The 20,421-nt window shown below is 36.3% G+C and overlaps 1 long non-coding RNA gene across 1 annotated transcript; it reads left to right on the forward strand.

Annotated features, from left to right (window-relative positions):
- The first annotated feature begins 10,484 nt into the window (after positions 1–10,484).
- Positions 10,485–19,785, forward strand: LOC134477180 (uncharacterized). The gene is made up of 2 exons (XR_010049090.1): positions 10,485–10,563; positions 19,650–19,785. It is a non-coding gene; the product is annotated as an uncharacterized LOC134477180 (long non-coding RNA).
- Positions 19,786–20,421: the final 636 nt, after the last annotated feature.

A 20,421-nucleotide genomic window follows, 5' to 3' on the forward strand; every position in this document is an offset into this window, starting at 1 on the left:
GTTTTCTATGGATGACCGTGACCCTTGGCTGAATGGCTGAATGACTTAACTTACATTTTTTCCTACTTTCAAAATTAATTTTCCAAAGAAAAACATTACCTATGTGGTATTATAAGGATCATCTCTGGATAGAGTCTCTCAAAGCCTTTGACTCTAATGTATTTTAAGAACATTATTTAACCTTATTGTATCAAGTACACTAATTTTAAAATTTCCTCTCATTTTTTTTCTTAAATCTTCATTCATTCCTTGGATTTAATTCCAAATCTACAGTAAAATTTTGATATGATTTACACACACACACAGATGCACACACGCAGATGCACACACACACACACACACACACACACACACACATAAAGAAAACTTAATGATTTGTACCCCAAATAATACCTTCTCTGGACATAGTTGTGGTTTTGAAAATGTTGCTAGAATTCTCTAAGTAACATCCTTAAACCTGAAGGGTGCCTTTATTTTGTCTCATATTCTTAAACACTTACATCTAATGTTTTACTCATTATGTTATTTAAATCTTTATTTTATAGTATTTTTTCTGATTTTCCACATTAGAGCTACCTTCTCTGCAGATGTTCATGTATTACTGCCACATTGTCCTTTTAGTGACTTTTCTATTTGCCAAGTTCCCCATCATGTCAGCAGATAAATCCTTAGAAACATAGTTCTTATCATTCAAATTTTTAATGCCTTACCAATATCTATAAGAAAAATTATGAAATTCATGTCATGTCACTGAAAGCTACTTCTTGTTTGCTAGCTATGCTCTAAAACCCCCTTTATGTATTTTTTTAACTCCCAAAATAAGTCTATTAGATTGAACAGAAGTTATTTACTTGGAATTTGTAAAGACAGCCTTATTTGGAAAAGGAGTATTTGTACGTCTTCATAGATGTCACTGAGCTAATAATCTCGAATGAAGTGACACTGGATTAGGGTGAATGGTGTTATGGTTTATGTCTAGATGTTCCCCCAAAGCCTAATGCAGTCATAGGAGATGGCTGAATTTAGTGTGTGTGATGCTGGGATTAAAGGCATGTGATTAATAAAATATTCCACTCATTGGTTTGGTTTAGTCCTGGCTAGGATTAAGTTTATGAGTGCTACACAGACCCTATGGCAGACAACCTGCATTCAATATAAGGGACAACAGGAGTCTTGTCTCCTCTTCCTTGCTCTTTTGCTGCACTGTGGGTGCTCTGAACTGTTCTTTGCCATGCCACCCTGCCTTGGAGTCAGCCAGTTATAGACTGAAACCTCTACAAAATGTGAAGCAAATAAACCTTCCCCCCTTTAACTTTGTGTGTTGGGTATGTTGTCCCAGAAATGAGAAAAGTAACTAGACAGATGGTAGTCTAAGGTAGATGTGATAAAAGAAGGGACTAGGAAAGGCACAGAGATAAAAGACAGGTGTAAATGCAAGCAGAGATTGACATTATTGAGGCAGATAAGGTCAGAAGCCACCAAAAATCACATGCAAGAAAAGGATCGTCCCTAAAGTCCTTGGAGAATGTAACACCTTGCTAACAACACTTACTCAATTCAGGATTTATGGCCTCTAAAAAAGGAGAGAATCAGTGTGTGTGTGTCCCTCTCTGTATCCCCTCTCCCTTCTCCCCATCTCTCTCCCCCATCTTTCTGCTCTCCTCTCTCCTGTCTTTCTCCCCCAACCCTGGACTCAGGGCCTTCACATTGAGCTACATCCTCAGAGATCCCCTACCTTGTTATTTTGAGTCAAGGTCTCACTAAGCAGCTAAGTTTCCCAAGCAGGAATACAATTTGTGATCCTCTGTCTCAGTCTCTCAGAGTGCTGGAATTACATGTAAGTAATGTCCTTTGTTTTAATCACCTTGTTTATGGAATACCTGCCAGCATCCATAGAAAAGTAATATAATAGTTTAACTGAGTCTCCCTGAAAGTATCTGTTCTTGGAGCTATCCCTGGCTTGAGATGGTTTTGCCTGCTGGTATGCTTTCCATTCTTAGGATCTTACTAAAATGACAATCTACATTTTTAAGCAATATCATATGAGACATTGTTCTAAAGCTTTATGTTTCATAACTTCTTTACATTTTTCATCAGGCCTACAAAATAGGCATTGGTTCATCTACAGATATATACTAAATTGAGCTGAAACTTCTGCAGAAGCAATGTTGCTCTAGAATCCACAGTCTCAGTAACTTCAAAGAATGTCAAGGTCATAGCTCAAAGCACACCTCCTCCATGAGCTCCTTCCTAATCACCTGACTGTAAAGGTCTTTGAGATTTTCTATAGAGCGGCCACACTGATTCCCCTTTGTCATGGACACATCCAGTTGATGGTGTCTTGGTAGAAAGTGCAGGCCTTGAAACATTCCCCACCGCGATAAAAACATGAGGTCCCCTATGGAAAAGAAGCACACAGGTTATATAATCTAAGCATGAACAATATGAGTTTCTTTGTCCTTTATCTCATAAAAGCTACTTGCTTATGCTGGCGGGGTGGCAGCCATTTTGCTGGCCCTTAGTGTGTGTGTCGCTTTATTTTACCTTTCTTGCAAAACCCTTACAATTTTATACAGTGACTTTAGCATATATGTCTCAAGAGATGCCATGAACTGCTTCATACATACTTTATTTGCTCAGCTATATTATGAATATCTAAAAGAAATACAACTGTCTCATATGTGTGTATTTAAATTTCTTCCATAGAAGCTGGCATAGTATTTTTCTATGTTGAAATATAAGTCATTGAATAGCACATCTGGTTTAACGTCCTATTTAACTCGTTTGTCTAGGAGTATTTTCTTAAAGAAAGAAGCTGATCTTCAGATTTCTGATGCTTTACCATATTCTTTATTCCTGGATTTTCTCTTACTTTATCTAACTATCTTGGAATCAAAAAATAAGTTCAATATATTTTCGTGAAGTAGTCTCTATTAACAATGACTTTCATACAGGATACTATAAAATAATTAAATTTGATAAAGGTCAAAAATTTTCAGCTAATTCTAAATAATAAAACATTAATTGGATGTGTTTGTTTACTGAATTTGTCACTTGGTTAAATTTTGAAATGTAAATATAAAAGTAGAAGTTCAATATTTTAGAAAAACTAAATCACAATACTAAATTTAGTGGTTTATTTACTTTGAATGGGGTTACAAAGAGTCACTCAACGCTTTTTTCCTGTTATAATGTCAACAGTCTTTTTTAAACAATAATGTGTGGAAAAGCAGAATTATTTTAAGAAATAGGAAAAAAGATATAAAATATTTATGAATTCTGGAGGAAGGTTTTTCTAACTTCAATTTTATAACTTATAAAATGTGAAAGATGATTAAATTATAAGCACCAGTTCTAAGAATTAATGCTCTGCCTGTGAAAAGTGAAATAAGCATGATATTTTTTTTAATTTATAGAAATAAAATAAATTAAGAAAACATTTCACCAAGTACAATTTTAGAAAACATTCATAGAAAAAAATACTAATCACCAAGCCTAACTGTCACAGTAAACAAGGTTAAGTAATTTTTCTAAGATTTAATTCCTTGTCACTGAAGGGGAAAATGTTGGAGAGAAGCAAGAACATAATGAAACAGGCGTGACTGGCAATCACAGGAAAGAAATCAACTTCAGAGTGTAGCTTATGCTGAATTGGGTGCGAATTTTTTTCAATCACAAGTAACAAAACATCAAATACTTTACATAACTTGAAATAAAGGTATATTGTACTTTAAGGTTTCTATCTGTCTGATGAAATCTGAAAGTCGTCAACTATGTGTGATGGTTTTTATCAATATCTAGAATCTGAAGAGTGAATAGGTGAAATTGTGTAATAGCTAGCAAAGGCTCATACACCAGTCTCTGTCAGATTGCTTTCGTCTGTGAGAAACGAAGCCATGAATGAAATTATATCCCACAGAACACCGGCATAATCCATTAGACTGCACCTGCCAACAACGGATCCCCGCAGGGCTGGTTCAGGTGATCACAGCTCGGTAATATCATCAAGGACCTTAGTTGTTGTCATGTCTTCATTCCTTGGGTCTTTTCATGGGTTCCTTTCTCAAGCTGATTCAAAGGTGACTGCTCACATTTCTAACAAAACCACATCCAAAGAAATAAAAGACGTTCTTGTTTCATCCTATGGATATACCTTAAGATAATGAAGTTTCTGCAGAAGAAATTTAAAACACATCTTTTCAGGTGTCATAGATCAAAAGTATACCATAATTTTTGATTGGTTTATTCATTTAACAAATATTTAGTGTATCCATATAATATGCCAAGTACAATCCTAGAGATTTTTAAATATTTCAGCATTGAACTAAAAAACAAAAAGGAAAAAAAAACTGTCTTGCTTTCTTGGAGCTAGTGTTCTACTTGAAGAATCAGAAACTTAAAAATATCAAAAATAGGGGCTGAAGATTTAGTTCAGCGGCATAAGCACTTGCCTGGCAAGTACAAGGTCATGAGTTCGATTCCTGGTACCCCCCCCAAAAATCAAAAACATGTATGGTCATATAATGACAAGTTCAATGAAGAAAAAAAAAAAAGAGTAAAAGATAAAGGAGAATTTCTGAGTGGTTAACAAAGACAGTAGTCCAGAGAAAGTGAGATTTAGGAGAGATCTAAGTCAGGAGGGAGCTGTGCAAATATCTGAGCAAAGTTATTTCTACACAGAACAGCAAGTCCAAAGCCAAATATGTAGGAACGAGCCTGACATATTCAGGAACACTGTGGAAGCCAGAGTGGCTAGGACAGATTGAGGAACATAGTGTAGATGAGGTCAGAAAGTAAGGTTCAATGGTCATAAACAATCTTAAAGGTACTGGTATGAACGCTGAATTTTCTTTTAATGTGATATGAAGATTTTGCATGGCTTTGAAGAGCAGTGACGTATGTCCAGACTTACAAACAGAAGAGAACTCTGTCAGCAAGGAACGGAATTTAGGAGTTAAGTGCAGAATCAGATAAGTGTGGCTTAAAATAGAATGTAAATGGTGAAGATCAGAAGAACAAGATTCTTCTCTGGCTGACACTAAATCAAACTAGCTAAATCATCTCTTTGTCTCAGTTCTCAAGAATAACTGCAGCACCCTGAAGTAAAGGGAAGATGACTAGAAGAGTCCCAGCTCTGTTCAGTGCCTTCTAGAACAGGATGTCTACCCTCCTTCAGCTCAGTGTGTGTATCTTATTACCCTAAAGTTAAACTCCAGGGCAGGCTTCCTTCCAGGGCTTCTCAATAACAGTGCAAGTTAAATGCATGCAAATAAGATGCCATCTGCCTTGGGCAGCTTTCCTGAGCCTTAGGGGAGCATCTCTCCATGAATCCTAAGTTTCTATGACTTCTTCCTGCCTATCTGCAAGTAGTTTAACTTTTTCAAATGTTCTAATCTTAACAGACTCATGCAAGTGATATAAATTGGCAGAGTACGGTACATGGGAAAAAAGTGTCTATGACCCTCCCCTCAGGTTGAAACAAGTGTTTAGTGAACTTACTATTCACAAAATTGCTAGCTAAAATATATTGTAAAAATAAAAATGAATACGTTGGCCCCTAGACAAAGGATTCATCTGACTCTCATTATTTAGATTGATCTTCTGGGAGGATTTCACGTTGGGAAGTTAAGCATTATGTCCATGCAGAGTATATTAACACCTGATTGTGAGATAACTTCAGCCACATGAATTAAAGAAAGCATTGGTTGTATGGGTAGTATTTAGTTTGAGCTTGTTTGGCTGACAGGCAGACCATGAAAGAGATATTAAGGTGCAGAACGATTATCAAGAATTCTGACGGAATTTGTGCTTGTGGGAATCTGAAGCTTCATCTATCCCTTAACAGCTCCAGTGATCTGTGAGGTTGCAGTTTCTGATTAGTGTGTAATGCAACATGACTGTAGAAGTTCATGCAGTTACTATGAGTTTGCTTCTATGTGCTGATATAATGATAGCAGCTCATGAGTGTGCAACACTGTATGCAATTTTGACAGAGGTTCTGTAGGTAAGAGAATAAAATATTTATCCAAAATTGTAGTAACTATTCCTCTCAGAATGTCTTTACCATTATAATTAGATGAACTTAACCTTAAAATTGCAAAAGCATCATGGAATATTTGATTGAGCCCAATGTAATCACACCACAGAGAACTTTGTCAGACTGAAAGATGTGTATAGAGAAGAAGATGTGATAAAAGGAATCTAAGAGTTTCCAGATATGAGAAAAGTTCAATATATTGAGGCTGGTTCTGATACGAGTGGCCAACACATAAGAACCAGAAAGAGACCTTTAGGAGACAGAGAAAAGCTTCAAGTTAAAACCAGCAAAGCATGACAACTTCAGCTCCATGATCATAAGGAACCAGATATGGTCAATAACATGACTGCGTTTGGAAAGAGATTCATCAGTAAACCCTTCAAAAATGCAACCCTGTCATGCCTTCAATTTCAGTCTTGTGAGACTAGAAGTAAGCAAAGAACTCATTTAACCGTTTTATAATCAGAGTTACAACCTACAAGGTAGTGAAAGGAAAAACGTCTTCTTTTATACCAGTGAACTTGTGTCAATTTGATGCAGCAGCAAAGAAAACCTAATATAGTAGACAACCATTACAGTAAGACAGTATTCCTCAGCCTCTGATTAAAACTTTTCCTGGTGTATATTATGTAATACCTGTCTTCCCTTAGGAATTCCATCATCTGTTGAATCATCTCCATAACTTTCTGTGGGTCATGCATGTGGTCAAGGCCTCTAAGCTTGTCATCATTACAATAACTGCATTCTCTGGGGCTTCTGATACTTAGATGTCACTGCCTGGCTTCTATATTTAGGGTTCTATTATTCTCATTTATAAAAATGAGTCAATCTATGGCAGACTTTCTTGTATCATACCTCCCCTACTAAGGATGCACCACTGAACCACTGATTGATGCAAGTGCCTCTCTCATTGGAGAATTCCTCATAACCATGATGAATGCAATGCCCTGTGGGTATTCATAATCATCATCAGAGTCTTTGAGCCTTGTATAATGTATCTGTTTTGGCATGACCACTTCCATCACCCATTAATTCTATCACCTGCTACAGCAATTTTGACATTCAGCCTCACTTAGGGCAATCATTTTTCCATGCATCTAGGAGCCACTCTATTGGTGACTTGGCACCATCTCTTGCAATTTTCTCTAAGGCAGGAAATCTTGTCTCTCAGGTAAATGTTCCCAGATCATAAATTCTCTTATCAAACTACATTCCAGGTCCATTGTGTGCTCTCAAGCTACTGCAGGGTCTCTAGTGCAGGTTCTAGTGCAGGTTCTAGAAGCTTCCTTAATATACAGTCTCTTCCCTCCACTATCAAGCCCACAAAAATAGGTGTCTTGCCTGGTTATACTGACCTAACACTTGTAGTATGCTTTGTGGCCAAGAGGAGAGGTGGAAAAAGACTGAGGGACATAAGGTTTTTGTTTGTTTGCTTGTTTGTTTTGTGAAAGAGACTCTACTGTTTTAAAAGGGGAAGAGATCATAGACTTTCATAAGAGAGATAGACCATTTTCTCAGGTTTATTAAAGATAAAGTACTTCAGTGAAAATAAAACCTTGCTACTCTTGCCTTGACACCTTTAACCATGATCTCTTCCTCTACTCCCATTCTCTGGTAACTATGAATCTTTCTGCTTCTGTAAGTTTCATTGGTTTGGATTCTACACATATTGTAGTCAGAGTTTGCAAGGGAAAAGATATAATACAGGAAACATAATCTATAGGATTATTTTATTATAGTTGTGCAAGGAGTCAAATACAAAAGAGTGCAAGAAATCTGCCCACACACTAGAGATTCAAAGAATTTAGTGAAAGGCCTGGGTTCCACAGCAATGTCCTCCATGAGTCCACCTGGATGTCAGAGCCCACAACAATGTCTCATGCAAGTCTGCACCAAAGATCTGCACTGGGAAGGCCCAAAGGTAGAAGCCAGAAAGCTTGCACCAGCAGAATAAAGGACCTGTGCCAGTAGGCTGAGGGATCTGCACAGAAACAAGGGAACAACCCTCAAAGAAAGAACCAGGGCTTCCTGGAGAAGTATCACAGCTATCCTCAACAACAGTGAGGTTCCTAGCTCCTCTGATGATGAGAACCACCAAGTTCATATAGTTCACATCAGGGAAGATCAGTGGGACAAGCTTCTTGAAGACAATCAACAGCAACACCTCTTCTTCTCCAGTTCTCCTTTTTATATTGTTGACAACAATCCCCAGGTGGGCCCTCCACACCCAGTACAAAGCTGATTCAGTTCAGCTGGGTGTTGCAAGCTGACCACCAGTTTGTAACCTAACGTAACACCTAAGTGAGCACATATGCTTTTTGTCTTTCTGTACTTTATTTCCCTTAGCATATTTTCAGATGTTTGCACCACAAAAAAATGTGTACATGCAGTGAAAGATACGTTAAGTAGTTTGATTCAATTATTTCACAATATATGCAATAATCATAACAGCATTTTCTGCCTTATAAATGTATACAACTATAATTTGTCAATTTGCTATTTTTAAAAAACGGGAACAAGTTAAAACTTGGATGCTCACAGTTCAGATAACTGCATGGCAATAACTTTATCATCCAGCAAGCACTAGCAGCCCCAAAGGGTTAGCTCAGGCTAGGAGTAGGTGATGAGACCTACATTTTAAAGTAAAATTATTGCCACAGTCTATATATATTATGTTAACTTATGATAAAAATGATGAAGTGATAACATGATAAAACAATCTCATAGGTTATGTTTTGCTTGACAAAGAACAGCCACTGCAGGTTACTAAAGAAAAAAAAATTATTTTATCTGATTTACATTTTGGGATAAAAAGAAATCCTTTGGTAGAAAAAGAATCATGAATGCAGATAAATCAGCTAGAAATCTATTGAAATAAGTAAACACATTCAGATAAAACTCTTATGAAAGAAGAAAATTCTATAATTCAGATGATTCAAAGATATTAGCTTCTTTAAACTCAAATCAACTTACTGCAAATACTTGTCCACTTTCTGTTGACCCTCAACTTGAAGTTTTCCTAATAATTTGAATTATTCTTTATTTCAGTATATGTTTCTGCATTTATTTACCATGGCACACATCAGCAGAGTCTTGCTCTTCATCTCATACCATGATACTGCAAAGTAAATCTGGAAGAACGAGAAGAGCCAGACAATTTAGTCTCTTTCTGATTGTTGAGTGAAAAGAGTTCATAAAGCAGACACTGAATTCAGAGAACAAGAAGTATAAATGACATGGAAAACCACAATAACATTTTAGTTTAACGTTTATACATGATGAATGAAGCAGATTGACCTTCATATTTTTGACTACTAGGACAATGGATTTGGAGAAATGATGTATGCCTGGGTATTACCTATGTATAGTAGCTCTGTAACAGAGGGCACAGGAGATACAAGAATGTCTCAAAGGTCATTAATCCTGGGTTTAGTTTTGCTATTCAAAGAACTTGCTGTTAATCTTGAGTCTTATGGGAAAAACGAGCTAGTTTCTCTTCCTATGCAAAGTGAGGTGGAAATAGCTGCAGCTCTTGAACAAACTCATGAAGGATCTGGAATGTGAAATTGCTGAGGATTCCTTGGCTTATATCAGTCTTAAATAGGAGACAATGCAGGAGGCATAAGCAAAAGGGCAAAAGGATCTAAGATACTCCTTGTTAGAGAATCACCAGTTCAGAATCACTTCGAGGTAGTCCACACAAATCTGGTTATTGTGGCTTAAACAGTCTTTTTTATTTCCACTGAGAAGAGAGTGGACGAGGAGGAGGCACTTGCAGGATGCTGAAAAAAAAATGGCATCACTAGCAGAAAAGGAGGAGTCTATGGAAAAACATCGATTCTAATTTTTAAGGGAAGATATTGGGCAGACAGAGAACACTGATATGTCTCAATATGCTGAAACCTCAATATAAAGAGACCAGGTAGAAAATGACCTAAGAAAGATTCACTATCTTTCAAAAAATACTTTTAAATAGTTGAGTTATTTGAATGAAAGGTGGCTCAGAAAATACACCCTGTTATTGAAAGACCTGTGTGAACTGTCAGGGGAAAACCTTGAAGTTCACCAGAAGGATCGCCTGTTTACCCAAATCTCCAGTGGTGTCTTCTTTTCCATGCACGTCAGCTTTCTCATTTCTTCCTGGTCACAAAGAATGTGCTTCCACGTGCTTCTTTGTATATTTTGCCTCCTAACCTTTTCCTTGGAGTTCCCAAGGCTAAGGAGAACATATTCAATGTGTTTACTATTTCAAATCTCAGTGTACAGGAGCAAGAACCCGACAGTCCTCTCTCTCCTTCAGACACAGAGGGCATTGCTGCTGGGCCAGCCTTGGTGAAGGACCGTTTGTTACATCACAGCTCTGGCAGCCAGTGCTGTCACAGTCGGTCTTTGTTTAAGTGGATGTGGTCAAACAAGAGGCCCCTAACAATTATTCAATACCATACTGGCTGAAGTTTCCACTGAATGCGCTCAGAACCCTTTGGTAATATACTCAAGCCATGCGTGGCTTTCATACACTGGACACTGTAAGTAAAAAAAGCCCACTGATGATATCTTTGGAATGAACTATTGCTTTAAGTTGAGACAAAATTATTGCATCATTTCCTATTCCCTAAAACCCTCCATATCTTTTCGGGAACATTTTTTAGACGAAGCCATCTGACAAAGGCTGCCTCAAAGCCTGGTGACCATTCAGAAAAATAACAACTAATTGTCCTTAGGAAGTTGATTTGTCACTGCCTTCTTGTGGGAGTAAAGGAGGCACTTTTGCAGCTAGTAATGGAATCTTGTGTCACTCAAAAGGTTAAATTCTGACAAATGTGTTCTCCAATGATTTTGTTATTGCACAAGCATCTTAAAGTGTACTTACACAGAACCAAAAGGTGCAGGTCAGTCTCTAGGCTAGACATGGCCTATTCATCCAATCAAGAGACCTGGTAAACAGGAAATGTAGGAGTTCACTTGCTATCAGTGTAACATACTATACCATTTTACAGTAGAATGTTTTAACCTTTGTTTTTAGTAGAAAGTACACACTAAAGAAATGCTAAGAATACAGTATAGTAAGTTAACTGATAATATGTCATCATCATCATCAGATATTAGTGCACTGCTATATTGTCATGAGGTTGATAGGACGGTAGGTTTATACAATCATCACAACAAATATGTGGATAGTATAGTTATCTAAAACATTATAACATCTTTGGCATAGCTACACAATGAAAATGTTTCAGTTTAACATCTTACGGGACTACAGTTACATATATGGCCCATTGTGAACTGCAATATTATCATAAAAATATGTGACTGCAATTGGGGTTGAAGTTTGAGTGGCTGAGTAGGTGCCTCCAAAAAGCTACAAAGCAAAAATGAAAAGAAAGAAGACAGCTTTTGCATGATTAAAAGGGATATAAGGCTAGGAAATCCCTATCACTCTGGGAAGAAAAGAAGACAAGAAAAGAAAGCCTAAATGCCCAGCCTAAACGTGGAGAACAAATATGAGTGTAGGCAAGAAAGAAGGTACCAAACAATGAGGATTTATCTGATGCCCCAGAGCTGCGTGGGAACGAAGTCCCTATCAGAAGGCTGCCTAGTTGTTAAGTGACTATGGACCTCATAGTCAACAGTTTGTGACTCTGAACCACCTCCAACCTCAAGCCAAATCAGGTTACTCTGCTCTTTTAGTTAGGTGTTCCACATGGAATCCACTCTGGTCTTGTTTTTTATTTATTCATTTGTTTTTTTTGTTTTGTTTTGTTTTGTTTTGTTTTGTTGTGAGACAGGGTCTCACTATGGAGGCCAGGCCAGCTTTGAATTCACTTTGTATCCCAGGCTGGCCTTGAACTCAAGTAATCCTCTTGCCTTGGTCTCTTGAGTCACAAGCTTGTATCTTCAGGTCTAAAATCAATCATTTGAGTACAATTAAATGCTCAAAAACAAGTTTTAGAAATCATTGGGTCAACAGGGCCATCATGACCTCAAGTACATGATGAAAGAAACTTTTGCATAAGCATTTAAAGGATGAAATAAAAATACTATGACATTTTAGCAAAAATGGTTAAAAAGTGAACAGCATGTCATACTTAAATTTTGCTCTTGGAGTGACTCAACTAAATATTATTAGCAGTCAGAGTAGCTGAAATTAGAAAGATCTAGTTATATAGACCTCCTGAAAGCATGAGACTCATGCTCACCATTTTTAGCAGAATGGTACATAATGTTGAACTGCTTATAAGTGAACTAGTGAGCTGCTAAAATACATATGTATGTATTTTTTCTTCAAACTAGGTGAAATACAGGCTGATATATCATCTCTACTTTTAAGACCAAGCTAAATTAACCTATATCAATAAGTTTTATCTCTCCCACATGGGACTTTGTGACACACTGATTCTAAACAAAATACACTATGTCAATGAAAGATTGTAAAGGGATCTTTATGAGTGATGATCTAGCTAATTGGTTCAAAAACCTTGATAGATCACTATCCATCATCTACTGGAAAGATTTCTAACCTATAAGAGTCAGTCAAACCCTTGTGAATAGTATGCTGAAACTTGTTCTCAGAGGAAAGTGATATACATTGTCTCCATAGGGTGTTTGTGGAAAATGCCCTGAGTAATCACTAAAAGTGGCTCTTATAACCCCTTTCAATGTTTACTTGCTACATTTTGTGAGCAGTAGGACTCTAATAGTTTTATCCACTGAGCAGTCAATCTAAATAAACATATCACGATGAATTTACACATAAGCCATTGAATCAGAGATCTGCAGTCCCCAATGGGATGAACATGTCTTTCCATAGACAAAAGATGGGGGGCTCAGTATCCAGGTAAAGTTGAGATGTCAGGGGAAAACTAAAAATAACTAAGGCAGGAAATACTTGGTTTGTTGAAAGATCTGTTTTGTTTGTTTGGTTGGTTGACTGCTTCTTTATTTTCCACCACTGTTGCAGATCTAGGAATATATTCAATGTTGAGGAAGCAATCATCTGAAATTATGTTAATCACTGACATAAATTTCTGATAGACATCAAGTAGCAGAGATTGCAATTTCTTATTCATTTGGCCAGGTCAGGAGGCCCTGAAAAGAGAATGAGAAATTCCCTACTCCAGTTTTTCTTAATGTCAGCATTCACTAGCAGCATAAGGAGGGTTTATTAATACATAGATGACGGAGGCCCAGCTCCATGGTTTCTGATTCAGTAGGCATGGGCTGTGCCCAGCATCAGTATTTTTAAATTCCTAGGCAATGCTTAAAGTCTGGTCTGAGAAATCATATTTTTTAAACCACTGCCTTTTACATCATTGTAAGATCTACTATTTTTGAATGCTTTGGTAACAAGTATGTATGTCGACATACATCAATTTGCATAAAAGGCAGTGCTGATTCCGATTCTTCTACTCTCTGTAATCCCACAGAAAAGAAAAACCTCCGTATTAATTGCTTTGCTATACTTCCTTTACCTACAGTGTTTCATTTAAAAGATACACTATTCTCAAGCAAACATAATTCAGTTATAGATTATGAAAATAAAATGTTCATAGCCTGAGCATCTTTCTTTTTTATCGTGTCCCATTTAAAGATATATTACTTTGATCCTGGAAATAATTAGGATGACATGTAACTATTACACTCTTTTCTCAAAAAACCCGGAAGTTGAAAACTGTCACAAGATGTTTTAAAACCTCTTCTCATCTCTCTTTCTTTCGGTAATTTTGAGGGGTATAAAATCCAAGTAAGAATTTTTTCCTTAAGAATACAAAAGTTTCGAAGCCATAAAAACTACTAGAACCAGATCTAGAGAGCTTGTGTCAACTCAGTTAACTGACAGCCCTAGGAGCTTGGCTGGAATTTCCTTTAGTTTTCAAACTTTGTGTTTAAATCATACTCACCAAGAAAAAAAGAATTCAGTGAATTACATTAATTTCTCAGAGACTTCAATTTTTACTTAGCTCAATCCAGATTCTAACTCAAATGTTGCTATTTATACAACTTTGATATACCCTAAAATTATTTTGAAGTGGTTTTAATGGGACTGATCAATGAGTGTTAGAGTTGCTATGCGGTAGAAATCTGGCCATTGACGGTACCACATTTTCCTGGGCCATCGCGATAGCTCAGGACTGACGAAACTTACTCCTGAAGCTCTTCTTTCCCTCCTGTCACTGAAAGGAAGATTTGTCTTCCTGTGGGATTTCAGGTGCTATCTTGTTGCTGTAAGGAAACACAGTTTGTGAGTCAAGGAAAGAAGACTCACGCAAACCTGGCAGATGGTTAGGGGTACAAGATCATGATGAGGTCAAAAAAAGTATCAATTCCAGCAAAATATATGGACTGCGTGTGTTGGATTGGCATTCCTACTTTTCAACACACTTGGAGAACATTTCTTGCCCTCTTTAAGACTCAGGTCATTTATCTCTGATATAGACACTCCACATGTTGTGAGGAGTGGGTGAACTGATTTACATAAATTATTGGCAATATATGACACATGATATATTCAGAATACATGCTGGATAGTTTTACATTGTTGGTCACTTCTTTATCCAGTAAACGATATATAGTAAAAATAGTTTACACTCATCTCTTTCATATTACCATAAACACGTACATTTTTCAAACTGAAACTCCAATGGACCAATTACTATGTATATTAATATAAGATACATCGAGCAAAAGTATGTTGGTAGAGTGGGATTTTTCTATGCATGTTTATAGAACAATGAATAATTTTCATGAAAATTTTTCATAATGATTTCTAATTTCTAAGTAGTGTATATTAATGCTATAAGTTGGGAAATCATTAATAAATGAGGAAATACTATACTAGTCAAACATATAATGTGCTCTAAACAATAATTCTTTTTTTGTGAAATAAAGGAGCTGGCTAATGTAATTTTTAGGTTTCTACATTGTCGAATTTGTCTAAAATATTAATTCTTTTTAAAAACTCATTTTAAAATTATAAAACTTTGTTACAAGAAGAGATTAAGTAATTCATTAGTCAAACATTTTTATATTGAAAGTTGAGGCCCAAAAGACTTATACTTTCCTCAAGGTTGTTTTGATGATGAAAGATAAGTGACTTAAAAGCTGTCAGGAAAAAGTACAGAGAGTTAAAACGGAAACAGCATAAAGTAAAAGAGTCATCTTCACTTAATGTTTTCAGGATAACAGAAAGAAGAAACTGAAAGCAGAAAGATAGCAGCCTGTGTGATTTCACACTCTAAGTATGATTTTGTAGAAGAACCTAGAAAAAGGTGTGGTTTGCAGTCCATATAGAATGACTGGCTTTATGTTTCATAATGTAATGTTTTGGTTTAGGCAAATAAAGATTCATTAAATATTGGGAATCAAACTTCAATTATTTAGGTAAAACCTCCTATAACTGGAAACCTTTAAAGCTATTAATTACTTTCCAACAAGCCTCTTTACTTTTTCTAAATGATTTTGATGTTCTAACCCAAGTGAACAGTGTCCAGTACTAAAACACAAATAAATAAAAGGAGGCCCTCTCCTCTGCTCCCATGTGTATAGCTATTAATGAATCTAAATTGTGATCATCAGCCACTCTTCCTAAACCAGTAAGATGATTTCCAAATACCATGCTCTGTGAATTTCTGTCTTATCTTTGCATATGATCCATTAAAATACCACCTATGAAAAACTGAGTAAGTTTGCGCCACTGTAAAACACAGCTCTTAACAGAGAAAATATTGCAAGAAACTCTCCTTAAACTTTTTATGACCAAAGGTCTTGCTTGAAAAAAAAAATGGTTTAATTGCTAACTTCAGAGGATGATTCTCTAACAAATGTAAAGAAATGTTTATAAAAGACGTAAATATACGTTGATGCAAAGACACAGGCAAAGGGGTTTAAGGATCTGCCAAGATGTTGTGGAGCTCCAGGCTTTGCATCTGTTCACTCTATTCACCTATCCCACCTGTTCTCCAGCACAGATAATTTGCACTCTTACTGTGGTCCCAGGTCACCCACGTCCTCCTGCAATGGGTTTAGCTCGAGGCTTTGTACCCAAAAGACTGTAACTGATACCTAGATTATTCCCACTCTTTTTTTCTGCTCAGGGTATGCTTAATAGTGTGTTCATTTTTTTCTGGATTTATATAGTGAAACTTCTCTGATTTCCTGACCAATGTTCTTGAACATATATTTCAGGTCCCCACACTAGAGCTTTGAAGTTTCTCACCAAGTCACTCAGGGTAGACCTATTTGATTAGTTTATTTCCCTACATTGATGGCTTGTTGACGACTTCTCTCTTACTCTCTGAACGTTCTCAAGCTCCTCAGCTTTGTAGTGTGCACCCTGCACATGACTTGTGTTGCCCACATTATGTGGATGTGTCAGTGTCACCTGGTCAGACATGCTTTCAGTCTCACTCTCCTTTGACTTTATGCAATAGCATCCCTCATCTTATACTGATGTTGTATGATGAACGATTTCATTTCCATAATACAAATGTAAATGTCATCCATAAGGATTGAAGATATTATGAAAAGAACTCCCAGAGGCCCCTCAGCACACACGGAATAGCAAATATCAAAAATTCACCAGGAAATTAATAAATCATGAAAGAAGAGAGTAGCAGGCAATGGCAATTGCCCACTGATGATAGCAAGAATGTGTAATTGTTGAGTTAGTCAATATGCTATGTCTTCTCTAAGGATTGCTCTGGATCTTACGGATAAACTAAATATAGTTCACTTATTAAAATTCTGACAGCCACTAACAAAGAATTAGAAAGCAGGACTTTTCAGAGGTAATTACATCAAGAAGCTGAAACCTTTACAATGAGATGCATGCCCTTATCAGAAGAGAAAGGATGGCCTTGTTTCCAGTCTCTGCTCTTTAGCTTGTCAGAACACAGCAAGAAGACGGCAATCTGAAGATCAGGAAGAGAGTTCTCATTAGACACCAGATCCTTGGTCTTGGACTTCACTGTCTTCATATCCATGAGAAGTTAATGTTTGACATTCAGTCAGCTAGTCTGTGTAAGTGTGTTATAAGGCTCATTAGGAGGACTTGTTAGGAGAGCCAGAGTGATAAGAAGAAAACTGGTTTGAGGATACTATAGCTTGGAAAGATTCAGGAAGGTGAACCCATTTAATGTACCAGAATTAAAGTCTTTGAGTCAGAAGTTTGGAAAAGCATCAGGAATTATTGATTCAGAAACCCTTGTTACTGTTTTATTCTTCATATTTTAGTGTATTTTTTACATTTTATGTAAGAGAGTAGCCAAGTGGGAGTATTAAACTGAAACTCATCTGTGTTTGAAAATAAATGATAACCACTGACCAATATCTTATAATGGTTATTTCCAGCATACTGTACCATAGTGGGGGTTAGGCGTTCTTGATGGAATTGAGTTCTAAAATGTTTAAAATTAATTCTATGAAGAATCTGAAGAAGAAAGGTGTAACTGATAATGTCAATAGTGATTCAGAAAGAGTAATGCAAAAAATAGAATGGAATTTATTTGATAAATAAACCATACATTGTTAATATGGAATTTAACTTTAAATGTAATACTTACATTACATTTTGATATTGAGATGGTATTTTAACGTACTGAAAAATGGTGCAAAAATGTTACCCCATTAGAAACTCCAATAGGACATAAATTTTCTTTACTTTCAACATAAATTTAAAAAATAAAATTTTAGTAGAAATGAAGTTTTTTTCCTATTTATAATGGAGCAGAAAAAATAGGGGAATAGAACAAAGTGAAACAATGTCTCAATAACAGTTTTGAAATGGAGCCACTGATCTTCATAACGGAAACCACAAAATAATTGTGGTGGATACAAAAACAATATTTATTCCAAGGTTGATTTAAAATGCTTTTATACAAAATGAGGACTAGGAATAAATGTAGGGTGGAAAAGTGGGTGTTTTAGGTTTGGGGGTAGGAAAATATTTAAATATTGACAAGAACAAAAGATGAAGAATTTCTACTGTTTGAATTCATAGTTTTTCTATGCAGAAATAAGGTTTTCAAAAATTTCTTCAGTGTTGTTCAGTATATTAATTAACTTGTTTTCTAGAAAGTTTATTTTCCATCAAGCCATCAAGTTTATTTAATTTTTTCCCAGTTCCATAACAACCACAAAGACAACAAAAGTTATCTTGGAAAAATTACTGGAATGTGCAAAATGTCTTGAGCAAATTAACTATTTTTTTTACAATTTGTCTATAGCCTAAATCTGTAGCATTGTAATACAGTCTGGAGCATCATTTTGATGGAGATGAGAGGGTACAGGCTGAAAGTTTCTCATCTCGTTTGTGTCTTCTTTAACATAACATCGTTTTTGTCAACTTAGGTTATTTAACTGGTGAGCAGTCAGCCAGCTGGCTTCAGGATAACATCCATTGTATAACAATTGCAATTTAGTCTCTGAAACTGTATATGGAGTCAAGCCCTCTCCCTCCAAATTAAGTACTATTCCAATTCAATAAGGTCATAACACACAGTTATTTAAATACAAATACAGATGGCCTTCAAATTACAGTGCTTCAGTGTAGGGTTTCCTGACTCTGTGACAGTGGGAAAATGATGCACATTTAGTTGAGCTTGTACTTTGCATGTTGGATTTTGATCTTCCAAGCAAGCAAGATGTAGTAAGATACTTTTAATAGGCAGTGACAGAGAGCAGCAATTCCTGGTTACTCAAAATGATCATGAGAGTAAACAACTGTAACTCTTCACCTGTTCTATTACTAAGCTGTAGCATTCAGTTGATTATGTATAAAAGGACATATTCCATCCGGATATTTTAAATTCAGAATAGCTTCATCAGAAGATAAGCCCAATGCAAACCCAGGTGTATCTGCATAAGCTTGTGGACAGCATTTATCATCTGATGGTGTACATGTAATGAACAGAGTCTGACTGAAAGACTATGCAATCTTTTCCAGAATAAATAGATATTAAAGCAGTTTCAGTAAATATTTATTGAAGTTGTCATGCTTTATGGCTTGTTTCCTGAGTGAATTAGTCAATAGTGCAGCAAGTACAAAATAGTGTTTGCACTATCGTAGGTTGCAGACACAGCCAGGGTAAAGTTCAATTGAGTCTTCTCTATGATTTTAACTTCAATGGGGCTTTAAATTTATGAAAGTTTCAATACTTTTGGAAAAAGTGAAAAGGTATTGAATTTATGTTTGCAAAATTTTTTTGCATCAATCTCAATAGTAAAAAGAAGAAAGAAATCCTGATAAGTCCCAGGAACATACAGATTCATCTGAGATTATTAACTTGGCATCAGCCACACCTGGTTACTTGGGTAACATATGACAGTACATTAGCTTTGATGAGAGAGATCAGAAAAGATATCTCACTAGCATTGGATTTAGTAGAAAAAAGTGGAAATGTTTTGTTTTTCGGACTGGGAATCAAACTCAGGACCTTGTACTTGCCAGGTAGGTACTGTACCACTAAGAGCTACATCCCTGGCTCCAGCATTTGATTTTAAACTTACAGGCTACCTTAAATTTTGTTAGGATTTTTGAGAAGAGGTAGGCAATCATACCATCAGAAAATATCTCACAGCTTTGTGTTGCTAACATGAGAAATGCTAAATATTCCAGAGTGAACTTGGAGTCCATGATGGAAAGACTTAAATAAGACTTCAATGTCGTAATAAAAAAAAAAAAAACACACACAAGAGGAGCTACTGGCAGTTTAAACAGAGGAACAAAAGAACACATCTGAAGGTCTAACAGATCAGAGTGGCTACTGAATGGAATCAGCCGACAGGTAAGAAGCTACACAAGTGATCAAGGTAAGAATTCCAAAGCACTTGAATTAAGACAAAAAAGCAGGGAAAGAGTTATTTCCACCACTTTCAAATCTTACTCAACCTTCCCATTCATTTTTGTGGGGGAAGAGTGGTGTATTTTTAATTTGTTTTCTTCCTGACTTCTAAATGAAATATTTCAACCTATTACATTTTAATGCTATTAATGCTCTGCATGACACTGAGAGTACAATGGGACAACATATCTGAACAAATTTATAACACATATGTGCTATTTACATTCTCATGTCTGTATTTATAAATGTGTTAGCTTTGCTGTGACAACATACTGGGATACATCAACTTAAAGGGATTATTGTATATAATGGTTTCAGAGGCTTCAGTGCACGGTCAGTTTCTTTGGGCCCTGTGGTGAGGCAGAATGCCATGGCAGGGAACATGAGCTGAAGTAAAGATCCTCACCTTTTGTGTGGCCACACAGCAAAGAAGAGAGAGAAAAGATCTACGGTCCCAGGATGTCCTTCAGAGGCACATTCCCAGGACCTGACTTCCTCTAATGAAGCCCCACCTCATCAAGAGATACTTTAACACAGGTTCCTTTT

This window comes from Cavia porcellus, unplaced genomic scaffold (genome assembly GCF_034190915.1).
Source record: "Cavia porcellus strain 051 isolate PalLab524CR breed Dunkin Hartley unplaced genomic scaffold, mCavPor4.1 scaffold_8, whole genome shotgun sequence".
Taxonomy (NCBI): domain Eukaryota; kingdom Metazoa; phylum Chordata; class Mammalia; order Rodentia; family Caviidae; genus Cavia; species Cavia porcellus.